The sequence below is a fragment of the Indicator indicator genome, chromosome 8, assembly GCF_027791375.1.
Source record: "Indicator indicator isolate 239-I01 chromosome 8, UM_Iind_1.1, whole genome shotgun sequence".
Classification (NCBI taxonomy): Eukaryota; Metazoa; Chordata; class Aves; order Piciformes; family Indicatoridae; genus Indicator; species Indicator indicator.
In genome coordinates this window covers 22,634,411-22,651,696 of record NC_072017.1, presented here as the reverse complement: position 1 = coordinate 22,651,696, position 17,286 = coordinate 22,634,411, and positions in this window count along the sequence as shown.

Here is a 17,286-nt window from a genome sequence, read left to right as displayed (position 1 = left end):
TGCCCTACTGACTATTGATCTGAAGGGATACAGACAAGGTTTGCCTTGTTTCCATCTGCTTTTGCAGTCCTGTTATAATGTCCACCTCATGGATGTCATACCTGAAATGCTGAAAGTGAGAACCTGAAGATAGATGTCTTTCCCCCTATTATCTTGTCATCCATCTAGGAGAGTTCCTGTCTGGAAGCAACTAAGTCTCTCACTGTCCCATACCACATAGCCCACATTACGATATCCCTGCAACCTTGATCAGGCTGAACCTTGCTCCAAGTTGTGACATTTTGCAGGATTTCCTGGATTGTTGGCAGTAAGTCATATTCAAGATAAATTCTCAAATTTCCAAAACAAAGATGACAACAGTGAAGGCTCTGAATCTCTGCTGGAATGGGAGTCAGGAATGGTCATAGGAGTCAGTAAGGGAACAGAATTTCCTCAGGGCTGGTATCATCAGGGATCTTTCTCAGAGAAACCACTGTTTTATATCCATTATTAACATCCTGCTTATCATACCACATGAAATGTGTTAGATGATGCCACTAGTGAGGTAAAGCTTACTGTGATTTTTCCTTAGGGACTGGTGCAGGAGAGGTGGCTATTCAGGAATGGAGGAGACAAAACACTAGGCATAGACTGGGTGGCTGTCCTTACATGTTGGTTGTTACACCTTTTCTGATGCCCACCCATTGCTCAGTCTCCAGTTTTTGTCCTAGTTAGCTCTGCAGTTAGGGCTCTCTCACAGCCTGCTCATGTGACTCCTCAGGACACAGAAGGAAAGCAGTAAGTAATGTCCTTCATGGAAATCTGAAAAGGAGATCAGGGAGTGCATAGATAGATACATGGTAAATGCTCAAGAGTTTTGCCAAGCAGGTGCTATATGCTGACAGAGTGACTCTAGTGTCATGATTTGGCTTTCAGGAAAGAAGCAATACTGTAGATGAACACAGGATGCATCAACTTGTGGCAGCTCCCAGGAGAGATCTAATACAGCAGGATGAGCACAGTTTTTATGCCACAACTATTACAATAGGAGTACTTTGAGTATTTCAACATTGACTTTTCTTGATGTCCATAAAAATACCCATTCATATCTCTTCAGTTTTTCACAGGTCAAAGAGAACTTGCTGTAAGAAAAGGGAGTCTGGGGTCTTTTCATAATAGGAAAGTGAGTAGGTTACTTGACCAGTTCTGAAAAAGTTTGAGGGAAAGTTTTACGTACAAAGATGCTAAAATTTTGGTATAGAATCAATGAACTTGTGCTTATTTCTGTCTCCTGGTCTTTCTCTGTTGTTGTTTTTGGTGGTCTTTTTTTTTTTTTTTTTTCCCCCCTTTATCCCTGTATTTTTTTCCTTCACTGTCTTTGAGTTTCCTTTTATTTATTATCCTCATTCTTTGGTTCCTCTCTAAAAGATGCATTTCTAGTCACTGTAAATGTTGCAATGTGCTAAAATGGTAAATGGCTGGTTGAATTCTGGGAATACTAATAAACATTTCAAACTGTAGCGACAATTGATTGTATAAAGTTTTAGTGTCATAAAATGTACTTTTAAAAGAGTACTAAATGACATATAAGTGCCACAATTTCCTGAGTATCTCGGAGAACATTAATCAGCACAGCCTGATATAGGAAGATCTTTTTGTGAGCAGTGCTTTATCTGCTTCAATTTATTCTGTATGTTTCCATGGCAACTATGGGAAAAATAAAGTCAGAGAAAGCACGACAAAACAACCTGCTTTGATTCATGTTGCTCTAATAAATGTGGCTTTGGCAATCATCTGTGGATCAGAGATTTTTTTTTTTTTTTGGTCATTTGTTTCTGGAACAGATAGGACAATTATTAGTAGATATTCAGTCTCTTAAGGAAAACAAAATTAATTTATTGAAACTGGGGTTCTTCTTATACCACAGTCTTGTTTTAAAGCCCTTATATGTATAAATTTTTCTTCCTTTTAATGTAAATTATTTTTGTCTTGGCTTTATCTCCTTTTAGATATTTCTGTTTTTCTAATCTGTGTTCTAGAGATTTCAAAATACATCTGAAAAGCTGAAAATGTGAGACATAAAATTAGGTTTTGTGCCATAATGCTATCTTTCCTTGAATTGATGCATTTTATGTTTGCCAGTGATTTGCTTATCTTTTTCCCAAATACACTATAAATAAATCTGCAGTATCTGAAAACAGTGATGATTCTTTTGACCAGCAGCATCAGAACTCGCAACTCACTGCTAGGCTCATTAGATACCATTTTATTGAGTCTTCGTAAAAGCTAACACCACACACATTATTGCAGCATTTCATGTTTGATTTTCTGTGGTTGGTAGCTATTTATCAAGCTTAAAGCTATAAACTTCTGTAAATACAGTTTCAAAATATAAGAAGAAGGAAAAAAGTACAAAAGCATTAAGTGAACCACAATCCAGGTCTTGGTTTAAGGATTTGGAAATGTATTTTTTTTAAGGTAGCATTGGTCTGAGATATTATCTTTCCACATCACTGTTGTCACAGAAATGCAGGTATCTTTCCTACTGGCATTAAAGCTGAATTTTTAAGTGTTGTGGTTTGGACACATTTTAGACAAGGAAAATAAGGTCTCTGGTCTGTGGAATCAGTTGCTCTAATTTTGCTTTATGTAAAAAAAAAAAAAAAGAAAAAAATATAGGCAGGTCCTTTGACAAATAGAAAGTTTGATAGATTTGATATTGAGAAATATTTTTTTCTCTAAAACTTGAATTCATACTTATTAAAATCTACTGAACACATTTTGGGAAGCGATTTTGTTTCCTCACAAAAATGTGAGTGCAAATAGCTTGCTTTGAAAATGAAAAAACAAGTATTTGCCGTCTTCATTATACTTGTTATTTCAGACTTCTTGCCTCAATCATGTAGTACCCCTGCTCTCTAGTTACCTATCGACTTGAAGTAGCTTTAAGTAGGCAGCATAACTATAGAACTTTAAGAAAAAAAAAAAAAAAGGCAGCACTCCAAACTCTTCTCACTCCAAAAAAACCCTCCAGGATCGTGGACTTTTGTGCTGTTCCTCATTTTCTGATTACACAGGTATTAACATTAGACTATTTTATGGTTCAGTTTGTGGGAACCTGCATTTTAAAATTGTACTACTCAGTGTAAGTATTTTTACTTGTACAGCTATCTTATTGTAAAGTTTGAGGTCACATTATTTTTTGGCTTGTTGAATCATATATGATAATGTGGTGTTATTCTCCACTAATTTACTGCTCTGTGCAGTCTGTCCTGATAAACCCACCTTAGTCACTTACATAGATACAGCTGGGATAAATAATTTGCTTTCAAATGTAAGGATTAATCTATGAAGTGGTTCCTATTCTAAAAAAGGTAGTGTTCAGCACAGGAGGCAGCTCTATCCCTAACCTGTTCTTCAGCATTTAGAAATTGTTTCCAAGAAGTGAAACTGGACAAGTATTTTGTTTTCAGAAATTAAACACGTGAGGTACATTCAGGGCCAAAGTGAGTTAATTTTAAGTCCAGCAGATAATTATTGTATTATTCTGTTCACTGAGCTCCACAAATTAGTTTGGCTGACTTGATCTTTGAATATGTTTATCAAGACCCTATTTCTGCTGTTCTTTTCTGTGTCAAATATAACTTTTTAAAGTAGTTCGATTTAATCCATGTGCAAAGTCAGAAAATACAGTTGTAGGATAGCAAATAGCACTTGTAGGTACACATTTGCCACACATTTGAAAGGCAAAGGGCAACTGTTGCTTAAAGCTGAAAGATGCTGTCTGCTGGCTCCCTGCAGCACGGTTCTTGACTATGAGAATGATGTTGAACATGTGGTTTAACTGACTTTGATGCAGTTTCTCCAATGTTTATGCAACAGATCAGATTGCTGTGGTCAGCATAGCTGTAAGACCAAGGCAGTTTGGACATAATGGGTAATTAGTTCTGGGTGATTAGAATAGACCTTTGGCTTCTGGCCAGATATCATGAGGAGATATTAGTGGCTCCAGGCTGGGTTGTAGTCCATGTACCCATGTGAAAATAAACTTTGAGATACAAAGGACTATAAATCCTTCCTCACAGTACCTCTTAGGGCAGTAGGACTACATGTTGTCTTTCAGCCTAGGTTATGTATATATATATATAACTTGAGCTGGGATTTGTTTACTTAGAAGTTTCTTATTTTTCTTTTGGATTTTTTTTGGGTGTTCTTTTGTTTGTTATTTGTTTTGTTTTTTAAATTTTGGGAATTGTGAGGGCACATGGATGGCATCCAAAGTATTGTCACTTTTTGTTGTCTTGGGTTCATCCTGGAATTTTACTAGTAGGCACTGTGTTGGAGTGTTTAATTGTTCATTTTAATTCAGAATGTAAAGCTCTATGATTTATTCAGATTATTGCATAATTTAATTCTCTATGGTTGTTTATAAAATTGAATCTAAGTATTATATTGTTTCTTACATCAATAGCATTTTATATCTTTAAAAACAAAACAGATAGTGAAATAAACCCATATTTTCCTAAAATATACTTTTGCCTTGTAATTTTCTGAGACCGTGGTAAATATATGCAAGTCTTAAAATATATTCTTTTTTCTGTGTTGTCCTGCATGGGCTAACAAATTAAGTAAGACACATGTGACTCATGTTTCACTGCTGCTTCTGCTAGTTGTAGATTGCCAGATTTCATGAACAGTTTTCCTATCAGTGCAGGCAGAATATAAAAACTGAAGTGCAACAGTACTGACTGTCCTTCATAACACACCCACAGGGCTTGAATCACAGTTCATTCCTACTCCTCCTTGCAAGATTAAACCCAAAAGAAAACTGCCTACACTTGTGTGCATCAGGTTGGGCAGTTATTCTGGTTGAAACTAGACAGGGACTAATTTATGGCACATCCATGTAGCACCTATTAGTTCTTGCTATTTCTGCTATAACAAATGTTCTTGCAGCAGCCCACTGCATGTACTCGGTACAGTTCAGCTCTGTCACTTATCTTTTTGGAATTTAGGGTGGATGACCAAGGTGAACATCTGAGAGCATTGTTTTGATTAGATGTTTGATTGTGTTTAAATGAAAAAGCAGGAGATAAGGCAACATCTTACCCTTTGTTTTAAATGAGATTCAGGTGATATATATTCATACTCTGATTATGATGATTGCCTTGGTCTTAACTGAGGAGATATAAATTGTGCCTTCTAGAGGATTCTGATGCAATTCTGGAGTTTTTATTACTAACAGCAAGACTGATTAAATTCTACTCTTACCCTGTCATGGCTGTGATTTCTGGGCTCTGTGTGTTTAGTTAAGAACAAGTAAATTTTACTCTTAAGAAAAAGCCATAATTTTTCACACATTTTATCTGTGAAAGTAATAGACTCATATAAGCAGCTCTCTTGGCCCTACTTCGCTGTGTTAGGAATCAGAATTTCAGCCATAAACTTGTCCATAGGGAGGACTAGGAATGGGAAAAAAGCTGAAATCAATCTAAAAAACAACTTGTCCTTCATAAGGTTTTCCATAAAAAGTGAAAGCTTTTGTCTGTATGAGGAATAGCTTGTCTGCTTCTACCTGATCTGCTTTGTATAAAATAAATTGACTTAGAAAATGGTTGTAAGCTGGAAAGTACGAAAAGAAACAATAGGGAATGAAGCATGTGCAACCTAAAAGAACAAAGAACTGGGAAAATTGTGACTACCAATGCCTGCAGAAGGAAAAAAAAAAAAAAACTAAAATTAAAATGGCTGACTGCTTCAGAGTTGAGTGAATTCCTGAAGGGTTTAAGGCTTGTTTGCAATTTTTCTTTAATCCCATTAAAAGACTAAACCATTCTTGGTTTTTTTGTTTTCCTTTGGTTGTTTTTTTCCTGCCATAAAGCAAAGTTGGCAAAAGTGGCATGCAAGACACTTTGCATGCTCAAAACACTATTTAGAATTTTCTGTGCTGCAGCAACATAGGGATTTCTATTAAAAAAAAAAAAGAAAAAAAGAGAGATCAGCACAGATATCCTTTAAAATTGTTACAGTTCTTATGAACTAAGAATACAACCAGTTGCTATAGCAACTGGAATTTGAAGGTTCACATATAGCTGCTGCTTCTACTTTTCAACATTTTATTGAAACAAACGTTTTCTTTCCCCTTAAGTAGTAATCTTTAGCTGTCATCTTAGCTGTTTTATATGATTTTTATTTCCTGTCTGCTCCATTATGAGCTACTTTGGGAAAAATGCATAGTAGAACATACACAAGTAAACTGTAAGCAAATATGTCATAGGTTACTGATTGATGTTAGGGTTGAGGACTAAATTGCAACAATCCAAATAATTTATTAATAAGCAAATATAAAAGGTTTTTTTGCTATAGTAATGTACTTTAAAATGTTCGATATTAAACCCATGATACAGAGTAATTATAAATACATATCAAAAATATTGGAATTATAATTTTTTTTAATTCAACATCTGTTCTCTAAGTTCTATATCTGGCTGAGTTGTCTATTAATTTTGAGCTCCACAGATTCATCCAAATTACTTCTATGGCATTCTTCAACTTGGAAAATTCAGATCATTTGTCTTGCGCCTGCCTTCTGTTAGCTCTCTCCTGTTTTAGCAATTTTTTATCTTTAATATCTGTTTTTGATTAATAGTATTTATTAGCATCTTTGGCAATTTCCTTCATTCTGAGTTTTCCTAGGGCATGGCACTATGTAGTAAAACTAACAGCATCTCACTGAAAGGCAAAACCATCATTATCAATTAAGTCTCCATTTCTGTAGTGTGCCCTTGTGTCTGTACTTTGATATCTAGAAAAACAATTGTCATTGAAATATCTCATTGCTTCTTACTGATCAGATTTTTTCACCACATATACATTCTCGCTTGTCATGTCTGTATCCAATTTCAATCAACTTTACTAGATGATCCGTTGTAGTAGGGCTTTGTAGATTGTGGTTGATTGTAAAGGCAAAGTGTCAGAAAGGGCAGTGACTCATCCTGTTACCATAGGATAAATAGTCCAAAGCCAAATCCTCTCTTCTGTGTCTAAAATTCTCTGGAGTACTGCACTTTTGACGTAAGACACATAGAATGTGGATACTATACAGTGAGACCAGATTACTCAGCGTAAGGTATCAGAATGATTCTGAGAATCATGTCCACAGATCTGGATACACTAATGAACTGGCTTGGTACTTTGGCTGAATTCTTAATAAGTGCCAAGTTTATTTTATCCTAGGAGTATTAAGTGTAAAACTGTAAATGCCTAAGTTTCTACCCTTGGACAAAATTCCCTGTATGCTCTTTTCAAATGTGAAGTATTTTTTAATTTTTTTTTTTTTGTCAGCTAAAGGAAATAATGAATATTCTGCCTGCTTAGACTATTAATCTCACCCCATACATGTGTCAGAAAAACTCAGGCCTTTAGTCTATGTAAAATTCAGAAGTATTCTATATGCCTTTTGCTTACATCCAGTTTATTTGGTATATAGAATCATAGAAACGTTTAAGTGGAAGAGATTAAGACATAAATTCTTGCTAAATGTTAGGATTGATTTGGTGTAATAAAGAGGAGACAGCAGGAAGTATAAAATTTATGTGAGCTTTATTTGCTGCTAGATGTTTATAAAAGTTGAAAGAAATATGGTATGTTAGTGATGCACACACTGTTTCAGAACTGGTGCAAAAAGAAAAGAAAATAAAATCAAAACATTTTAGTTAGTTTCTTTGCCATTATTCTGGAAATGAAATGCTTAAGAGAGATGAAGGAATGTGGAGACCTTAAATGTTTTATCAATAATTAAGAGTGTGTTTGGCTTATAGTTTGTCTTCATGGGTAATTCTCAGTAAACATTAATGTTTGGTTTTGCTTTTCATCTTTTGTGACTGAGTAAACATAGTGCATGCATACCACTAAAGCTGTTAGCATATTCATCTTTCTTTGTGGGAACAAAAACCAAAACAACTAATTACTAACTAAATTTGCTATTTTGTGAGCAATCAAGGCCTAATAGTATAGTTCATTAACTATGGTTTTATCTGGGTGCATTAATTTTTAAATGCTTTTAAAGCAGTGTGTATCATCTGTTTTCTTACCTCAAAATAACAGTGATCTGGTAGGAATGGCTTATTTTGAGGATCGTGGAGAAGTTCCTTTTCTAAAATAAGTAGATGGATATAGACTTAAAAAGTATATAAGGAAGAAATTCCAAAATGTTAAGTCAGTGGTGAAACATCTATGATATCTTTTCTCTAACTAAATCTATAAATTAACTAAAACCCTCTTTGCTTTCAGATATGATTTATTATTTCCCTTTTTTAAACTTATTGTTATGTGTGTTGATTTATTTTGGATTTCATATACTTTATTGCGCATAGGAACCTATTTTTATTTGAGGGTTTAGTTTCCATGATTCAGCTATTGCAAACCATATAAAATGTTAAATGTTATCTGAGAGGAGGATAAGGTACCTTGTCTGTGTTGTGTACCAATGTGATTGCCATGGTAACAGAATAGGAACCTATCAGCCTGCAGAGATTGCAATTTTCCTTTCTATTTCTGTGGTTTGTATGTATTTAATGCATCTTAAAAACAGTATTCCACCTGAAATTTTCTATAAACATATGTAAAACTCCGTGCTTTTAGAATTGCAAATTAAATTTTCTTCATACTGCAAGATGATAAAAAGCCTCAGAATTACAGATAGAAATTTGAGTAAATGGTTAAGAGCCTAAGACTGATTTTTCACCATCTTCAGAATATTTCAGTCAGTCAGAATTCAGCAAATAGTAAGTCAAGTTAAAAAAAAACAAACAAAAAAACCCCAAAAAAGCAACAACCAACCCCCCCAAAAAAAAAAAATCCAACAACAACAACAAAAAAATCTAGAGCCATAAAGTTAATGATATTGAGGGCCATAGCTGTATAAAGAAACAAAGAAATGTTCCATTAACCTTTTTTTCTGCAGTGCTGCTTAGTTAGATCTCATTAACATGAAAAATCAAAAAATATTTTAAAAAAAGATAAATAGATGTGATGGTTTGAAACTGGTTTTTTAAATTTTTCCTTGCGAAGTTCAAACACAATAGATGACAATGATTATTCACTGAATACTCTTGAGATAACTGATATCTATTTTGTTGATGCATTGCCGACAGTTCTCCCTAGAACAATACAAGCCATGAAAATTAAGGTCCTTGCTTTTCAGTATTAAAGAACAGCTCACAGAAGTGTCTGTAGAGGGCTACTTTGTCGAAGATACACTGTTTTGGCTCTAGCTACTGCAGAAAATAAAGTGAAACAAGAAAAATTCGAGACTGAGCCAAATGCAGGTATTGTCACATTCATTAAAGGGAGATGAAATGGCTAAATGACTCAAGATTATCGTAGTAAATACGGAGATGCAGCATTACTGCAAGAAAAGCATATATGGGCAAAGACAGGATAAAACTCTTTGTTTTTTTCAGCTTGATGGTTAAGTATTTTTCTGTTCTAAAACCAGTAAGATGTTGTTTTTGGTTTTTGAGACTTCTTGGAATACATCAGTTTTATTGTGGAGTAAACTTTGTTTTTCACTTGCTGCTTGAAGGTTAATGGGTAAACAAAAATACTCCAGATGTGTGAGTGCAGGTGCTTAAAACCGTGCTTGCATTTTATATAGCTTGCTGAATCAAGGATTCTCAGAATTTAAATTAAAACCATGATGAAAATAAGAGCAAGTGATCTAGTTGCAATTATAGTCAGAATATTAGAAAAAGTTGCAGGATTACTTTTTCACTTTTGCTGTGTAAAGAGCTGTGACTATGAGGAATCATTCACAGCAAGCAAAACTCCAGATCGTTGGTAGAAGGTAGATAATTGTTACAATCTGTCCAAATATTTCACCATAAATTAAAAGGAAATAAATTCTAATGAAGAAAGGATCACAGTTCATTGAACAGTTTAACATAACCAAGTCCCTGAAGTGACATGATATGGATTAAGGGCTCAGTTTTATTTGGTCAAAGGGGTAGTTGTCCTCTTTAAGGTGAAATTTCTTCAGGTAGCTGAACCAGTCTAATGGAGAGCAGGGCAGGGGAACAACTGCCATTTTTAGCAGAAATAAATTGCCTGTAAGACTTCCCATTTCTAAAACTTTAGCAACATACAGAAAGAAGTGGAAAAGTTGTTTAAATCAGGAGAAAAATCCCCACAAGATTATGAGGAGACAGAAGAGCATTGTGTTAAAGTAACAATTCCAATGCTTGCTGTCTCAGAGTCCAGAGCTCTTGCTGGAACTATTTGTCAAAATTAACATTTGCCACCACTTTTTAGTGCTTCAATATGGGTTTGCTCTGACATAGCTCAGAAAATTAAATCAATCAAATGGTTTAATTGTTCAAAGCAGCAAATTCAGGATAGCCAGTGATAAATGCACTGACTGCAAGGTGATCTCAAGATTAATAAACTGAGTAACATCTGACACAGTCAGAGATGCAAAACTTTGCTGTAGCTCTAATAGAAATGCAGCAAAGTTAAGCTGTATGTTGAAAGCACAATTTGCACCAAGAAAGGTGTCCCTGTCCTGGATGTAGGAAAAGGAGCACAGCCTGTTGACTATCCTCATTTCAGCCCTTGCTGCAGCTGGTGGTAGTGCTTGTGCTGGACCGTGCTGCACACCTCCATCACTGACCCTGTTACTAGTGCCAGTGGTGGCACACCCTGAGATGTCCCTTTCATGGGTTTTATAGCCTAGCCCAATTGTCTCTGCCTTCTAGGTGATGTTTAGCGTGATTTGGAAGGAAAATTGAGTAACATAGTCAGATATATTTAGCGTGTATGTGATTTTCCTCATTAGCACATTAAGGGGTGTCAACTTTTATATTAAATTACAGTTAATTAGGCACAGGTCTTTCTTTGGGTACCCTGGCCCTCAAAAGCTGCTTTGAAGTCAGATGTTTGTTATTTGAGCCCTATTTTTGTCGGTTTTAGCCAAACCAGGGCCATCTTGTCTTCATAAGACTCCCTCCTTCAGCTCTTTGGTAGGCCAGCTTCACAGATAGTCATTTAACACAAACACCTGCTGACTGTAAAAAAAAAAAAAAAATGTACAGAATGTGGAGGAAGGTGAAAAATAAGAGTGACTTTGACTATCACTTTTGCCATATTATCATACAGATAACCGAAACCTAAGTCTTGCAACTGTCAGTCAGGTGATGAACACTAATATGCTTCAAGATAAACTTAACAGAACTAGTCCTGTCACTATGACTAAGGTAGAAGGTACAGAATACTGCTTTTTGGGAAACAAAAATCCCCTATACAATAAAAAAAAAAAAAAGTAACCTGAAGCAATTGAGTTGTTGATAATGAGAACAACAGAGGTACTTAAAAATGTGAAGTTCAGTTTTTAGCATTATAAAATGTATATTCAGTTGGGGTTTTAAAATACACAGCAGTGTTCAGGAGTATTTTTTCTTCCTCTCCTTTTTAGGAGCCTCATTTAGTTTGTGGATCAGAAGATTCTCTAAGCAATATATGGTGTTTTAAGAGCTCCAAGAAGAGGGAATGATCTTTAAGATGGCTGTATGGCAATACTTGAACCAAAGGACATCTTACAAATTTTGTTGTATAGCTACAAATACATTTGAAAAGCAACAGCCATAAGGAAGTGTTAAAAGAAGAGTCCCCAAAGTTTGATACCAGAAGCATTTTGCTTCTTGCAACCATATCTAATGTTTTGATAAGACTTAGCACATTCTTCAGAAACTCTTACCATGAACTAAAAAGCTGACTGCAACCTATCCACATCTTAGTTTGAACACATTCTTGTGTGTGAAGGTGTGCTTCATAGAGGCATCTTCGGGATTTGTAGCTATGATTCCAAGAATGTAATTTCATATCTGTTTCTAGAGCTATTACATTTCAGTTCATTTTACTGTTGTCTTTTGGTGGACAGGGTGGGAGAGTTGGTGTGGGTGTTTTGTTTGTCTTTGGTTGTTTTTTTGTGTTTGTGTGTGTGGGTTTATTTTGGGTTTTGTTGGTTGGTTTTGGTTGGCTTGTTTGTTTTAATTCTGGGTGCTTAGTTTACTTTGTAGTAATATTTGTGGAAAACAACTGTAAAGTACAGATTTGCCTGTCTGAAATCTATGCCATATAAACATTTTGACCTAACATCTGCTTACTGTTTTCAACTTTTGAGAATAGGTTATTAGAGAGTTACTACAGCATGCAGATGTCACTTATGGTGTAATAGGGGAAAATACCAGATGGTATTTTGCCATAACAATGTAGTTATTTCAAAGCTAGTGGCATTAAGACTACTGTGAGTATCCTGGTCATGTAGCTAATGACGAAATAGACCCGTGCTGTGCTTAAGTTTTCTGAAGTTTCTATAAATAGTAGGAAAACTCATTAGAATTATAATGCTTTGTGCAGGCCTGAAATTTTTGTTATGCTTTCCTTTTCTTAATAGCCTCCTTTTGGAAAGATACTTTTTAAAATATTGCAGGGACATACCTTTTTTTACTGTTCACGCTTCCCAATGTCACTTAGTAACACTGCAAATTTGTTTAGTACCCATATACACTTACTATTTCTACATTATTGTATCAGAACAGATGCACATTAAGTCTTTAGAGTATTCTGACATGTGATGTAATGGAGGAAAAAATTTTTAGTTGTCCAAGAAAGAAAAAAAACCTGTTGTTGAAACAAAGTGAGAGGCAGTAGGCTCAATGCTAGCATATTCCACTATTTCAGGCAATGAAGAAGAGGGAGGAGTGATTGGTAGACTAGGGAGTTGTGTTGCCATTCAGAGGTACCTTTATTAATGCTTTTAATGTTATTAATTCTTTGAAAGCTGTCTATTTGCAGTAATATATTTAACTGGTTTAGCACTAGAAATATAAAATATTGCTAGTCAACATGATGGAAATCATATTCTAACATCTACTATGATCACCTACTATGATTGTACAAATATTTGGGAAATAACATCTAATTATGTCTTTTTTAGAATGCAAGTTATTTGCAGTTTAAAAAGTTCTCTCTTTAGTAGAAGAACTATTTTAAAGATAGGCTCAAGTATTCAAGGGACTCAAAAAGAATAAAATATCCTATGTAAATGTCTTCAGAAGCTACAAATATGGATCTAAGTTATTTTGAAGATTGAAATCAAGTATTTAGTATCTTTTTCAGGATATCGTTTCAAATGCTAGTTAGAAGAAAAAAGGCCTGTCCCTTTTTCATGAAACCAGTGTTTCTCTTGGCTGAAAACACTAGCATTTAAAGTAAGCTACATCTCCAGGAGGCAATTTGTCTTTCATTTGCACTTAATATTTCCTTGAAAGTAATTTGAAATAAGCAAATAAACAATCACAAAATTTCAAGTAATTACTGTACTTAATTTTAACATTTCCTGATAATTATGTTTAATAAGACATAACAGGTTTCCATTTGTTTCATTATACTTAATTTGATAAACTTTAAAACACTGGAGACATTTCTGAATGGAGCACTGATTCTTAAATATTTGAGAATGACAGATTAAATAAATTTCATTTGTTTTTCTAACATATGCACTGTTTATTTTGACTCATTAACATTATATTAGTACCATATCTCAGCATTTTAGCCATATAATAATTATGTAAGGAGCTGGTCAAGTAGTTGAACTCTGAATATGTTTTTTTTCTGGTATTACATTTCTTATGTAACCTGTTTAAGTAAAAAGTCTGTTATTGCAAGGCAACTTTGGATAGGAGCTAAATGTAAACCTGTGTGTCATTCTTCACCAAGTGTTACCATTGAAATGAGGGAGGAGTTAGTCACTACTGCTGATTTTCAAAACTGAGTGTACTTCTATTCAGTCTTGAGAATCTGAACATTGCACGTTTTTTCTCTGGATAGATTTCTTGCTTTATTTTAGTGATCTGGAGGTTAACTATCAGTGTTGAATAAGTCATTAGACTCTTTCTGTGCTTGTAGATAAATATACCCCTACACCCTGAAACAGGAATGTAAAACAAATGGGCTGATTTGGAGGTATGCAGATGTTTAGTGATTGCAGATATCTAAGACTGAATCCTGTACTTTATTTAAACTGTCATAATTTCACTCCAAAATGTATCTCTGACTATTTTTATACATGTCCTGAAGTAAATATATATGTGGATCTATCAGTAAGAATTCTTGGGATAGAATGTGTAATAAATATTAGCCATTGCAGAGATTCAAAGTCACAAATGCTGAATGCTTTAGCAGCCTGTGGAGATTTCTGTATTTGGGGCTGTAGATATAAAAAAGGCTCTGGAGAGACCTTATAGCAGATTTCCAGGACCTAAAAGAGGGCTACAGAAACCTGTGGAGGGACTTTTAACAAGGGCTTGTTGTGATATGACAAGACGGAAGGGATTTAAGCAAGAGGAAGGTAGATTTAGACTGTGTGTTAAAAAGAAACTCTTTATAGTTAAGGTGGTGAGACACTGGAACAGGTTGCCCAGGGAAGTTGTGGATGAACCCTCACTGGAGGCATTCAAGGCTAGGTTGGACAAGGTCTTCAGCGTTGTGGTTTGGTGGAGGGTGTCCCTGCCCATGGTAGGGGGTTTGGATCTAGATGATCTCTAAGGTCCCTTCTCATGCAAACCCTTCTATGATTCTCTGTTTTTTTGTATTTAATCTGTAGTTATTCTGTACATTGAGGACAAATTTTCACAGGAAAGTACATCATTCTGGACTAGACTATAGCCTGGTGGTCTAGACTCTTTTCATGAGAGATGCATGTTTCCTCAAAATATGTATTGAACTTTGCTGTCTTCTGTGTGAAAAGAAAACACAGTCTGAATGACACGAAATGAAAGGGAAGCAGCACTTCTTGTTCAGAGCTTTAACTGAGCAGTGTTTTTTAAGATCTGAGTTACAGGTTTGGAAACTGCACAGTGTTTCTGCTGTTATCTCCTGTTTCTGCTTCAAGATTTTGTTCTAAGATGTTTCCTTACCTCTGGGACATAAAACTTATGAGGTGGAATTTTTCTTTGAAATTTTATTCTAAATTAATGTTCCCAGTATTTATGAAACATCATTTTGTGGTGACACATGAAAAGAAAGATATGCAACAGAATATCAGTCTGAGACAAACTGACATAAAAATAGAACAGGTAATCACTTTTGGACATAGCAGGTGAATAAATTTTTTACGAAAGAATGATGGATCACTTCTGATCTTTGAAAGTATTTCACGAGCTGAACATATCAGAGCCATATAGTATCTGTAATTGCAAAAAAAAAATCACATCATTTATAACCTTTTAAGTCTTGAACACATGATCAGCTTGGGTTACAATTCAGTGAGATCATGTCTTTTTCATTGTTTCTTCCTGACATACAGCTGTAAAACTGGCCCAGAAATGCTATTTGAGAGACATGAAAGTGTTCTTCTGAGAACTAATGAATGAACTGTATTGTGTAGTGAGCACATTCAATGTGAAAATGAAACATGTTTTTCCTTCTATAAAAGAAGAAAATGGGAGATGTTGATAGAAATATCATGCTTCTATTAGTGCTAACTTAATTTCCATAACTGTCTAGGATAATTATGTTTTTGAATATCTTTATTCCTTAGAGCTTTTGAAGTGCAGAGAAGTTGAAAACAGGGAATTAAAAGATTTTGTGATCTTCAGAATATTTACCCAAAAGTTTATATTATATGGTACTCTTAAGATGTTACATTATATTGTTATGTTCTATGAACTATACTGCTACACGATATGATACTGAATTTTCATTTAACACAAAACTGGTTTTCAAACACTGCTGAAAAAGGACTTAGTAGTTAATTGATTTCTCAAAGATGTAAGAGCCATCAGCCTTATCACAACCACTCAATATCTGTGCAACTGACTGCAAATAAAGCTCAGTTTAAGTTCAGTCATTGCCATAAGTAGTGGGACAGTGCAATTCATTCGAAAGACATAACTATGAATTTTTAAATAAAAGTTCCCTTATAAAGGTTATGCATATCTATATATTCCGAATGTGATACAAACCCCAATATTTAGGTTTTAAAAATGCTACAAAAGTTGAATATGAATCATAATCCAAATAAATAGTTACTGCTTGCCTTGAGAGTCCCCACAATGGACAGCACTGAAGTTATGTGACTGAATACTTGGTGTCACTTTGATTGAATTTATGGTCTCTGCGAGTTGCTGTTTTGTGTCTTACAGCCACATTGGTTTATTCAACTGCTGACGTGTGTGCATCTGGCATTACAGAGTACTGCAAATTGGATGAATCTGGAGTTTTAAATCTAGCATAAGTTTATAGCACTTTGTGACTTCAAAATCCTCTTAGCATTCATCTTTTCAGACAAATTTTCTCTTCACTGATGTAACAATGCTACCTGTTCTTTCTAATTCAGAGAGGCCTACTGATCCTGCTTCTCTTTGAGTTCTGCAGACATTTTCCATTTAAATCCATAATTTCTGATTATATGCCTCATGGAAGGAATGTAGTGATTTGTCACAAACTCTGACTCTTCAGAAAGCATTACAGTCCATGCCCTTAACAGATGTTCCTTACATATTTTTCTGGAAACTAATGAAGTAATGTAAATATAAAAAAAAAGTATCTGTGCTCTTAAAAACTTGTCTAAATCATTTGCTACTCTCTCCATTTATGGATCCAAAAGTTCGTTGTGATGTTATTGGTAATTTTTTTTTCTTGTTCTTCAACTACCAGTTAAGTCCTACAATTCAAGAGAGTAAACAAAACAATAGAAAAGAGATATTTAAATCTAAGCTGTTTTCTCCAGTTGAACACAGTTTGTACTGTGTGTGAGACAGTCTGGTCTATTCCTCTCTGGTAATTAGCGCTTATCTTAAAGTTGTATTGATCAGATTTACTTCAGATGCTAGTTCATTTAAGAATGTGGATTGTCATAAGATCCCAAGGAATTTATGCACAAGTTGGGATAACACATTTCAGTCATAGCATACATTGCATTCTCTTTGTATTGCATTAAAAGCACATAGTTAGTTACTCAGCTTGTGCCCTTTTGCTAGTTGAAGAGTGCCACAGCAACAGCCTCTGCCTTTGTGATACCTACAAACGTAATAATGCTTGGAACCCATTCAGGAACCAGTTTCCTTCTATCAGTAGGATGCCCATACGTAGATTGTACATATTTATGTACATACATACATATTTCTTCCTATTTTGCTGCCTTACCAGCAATCGTGTTTTGATGCCAAGCAGCTAGTAAAGTGAAGAGGTAGGGGAATTCTTGAAGAAAGAGGTAGGAATTTTTTTTTTATTTTTTTTTTTCACTGA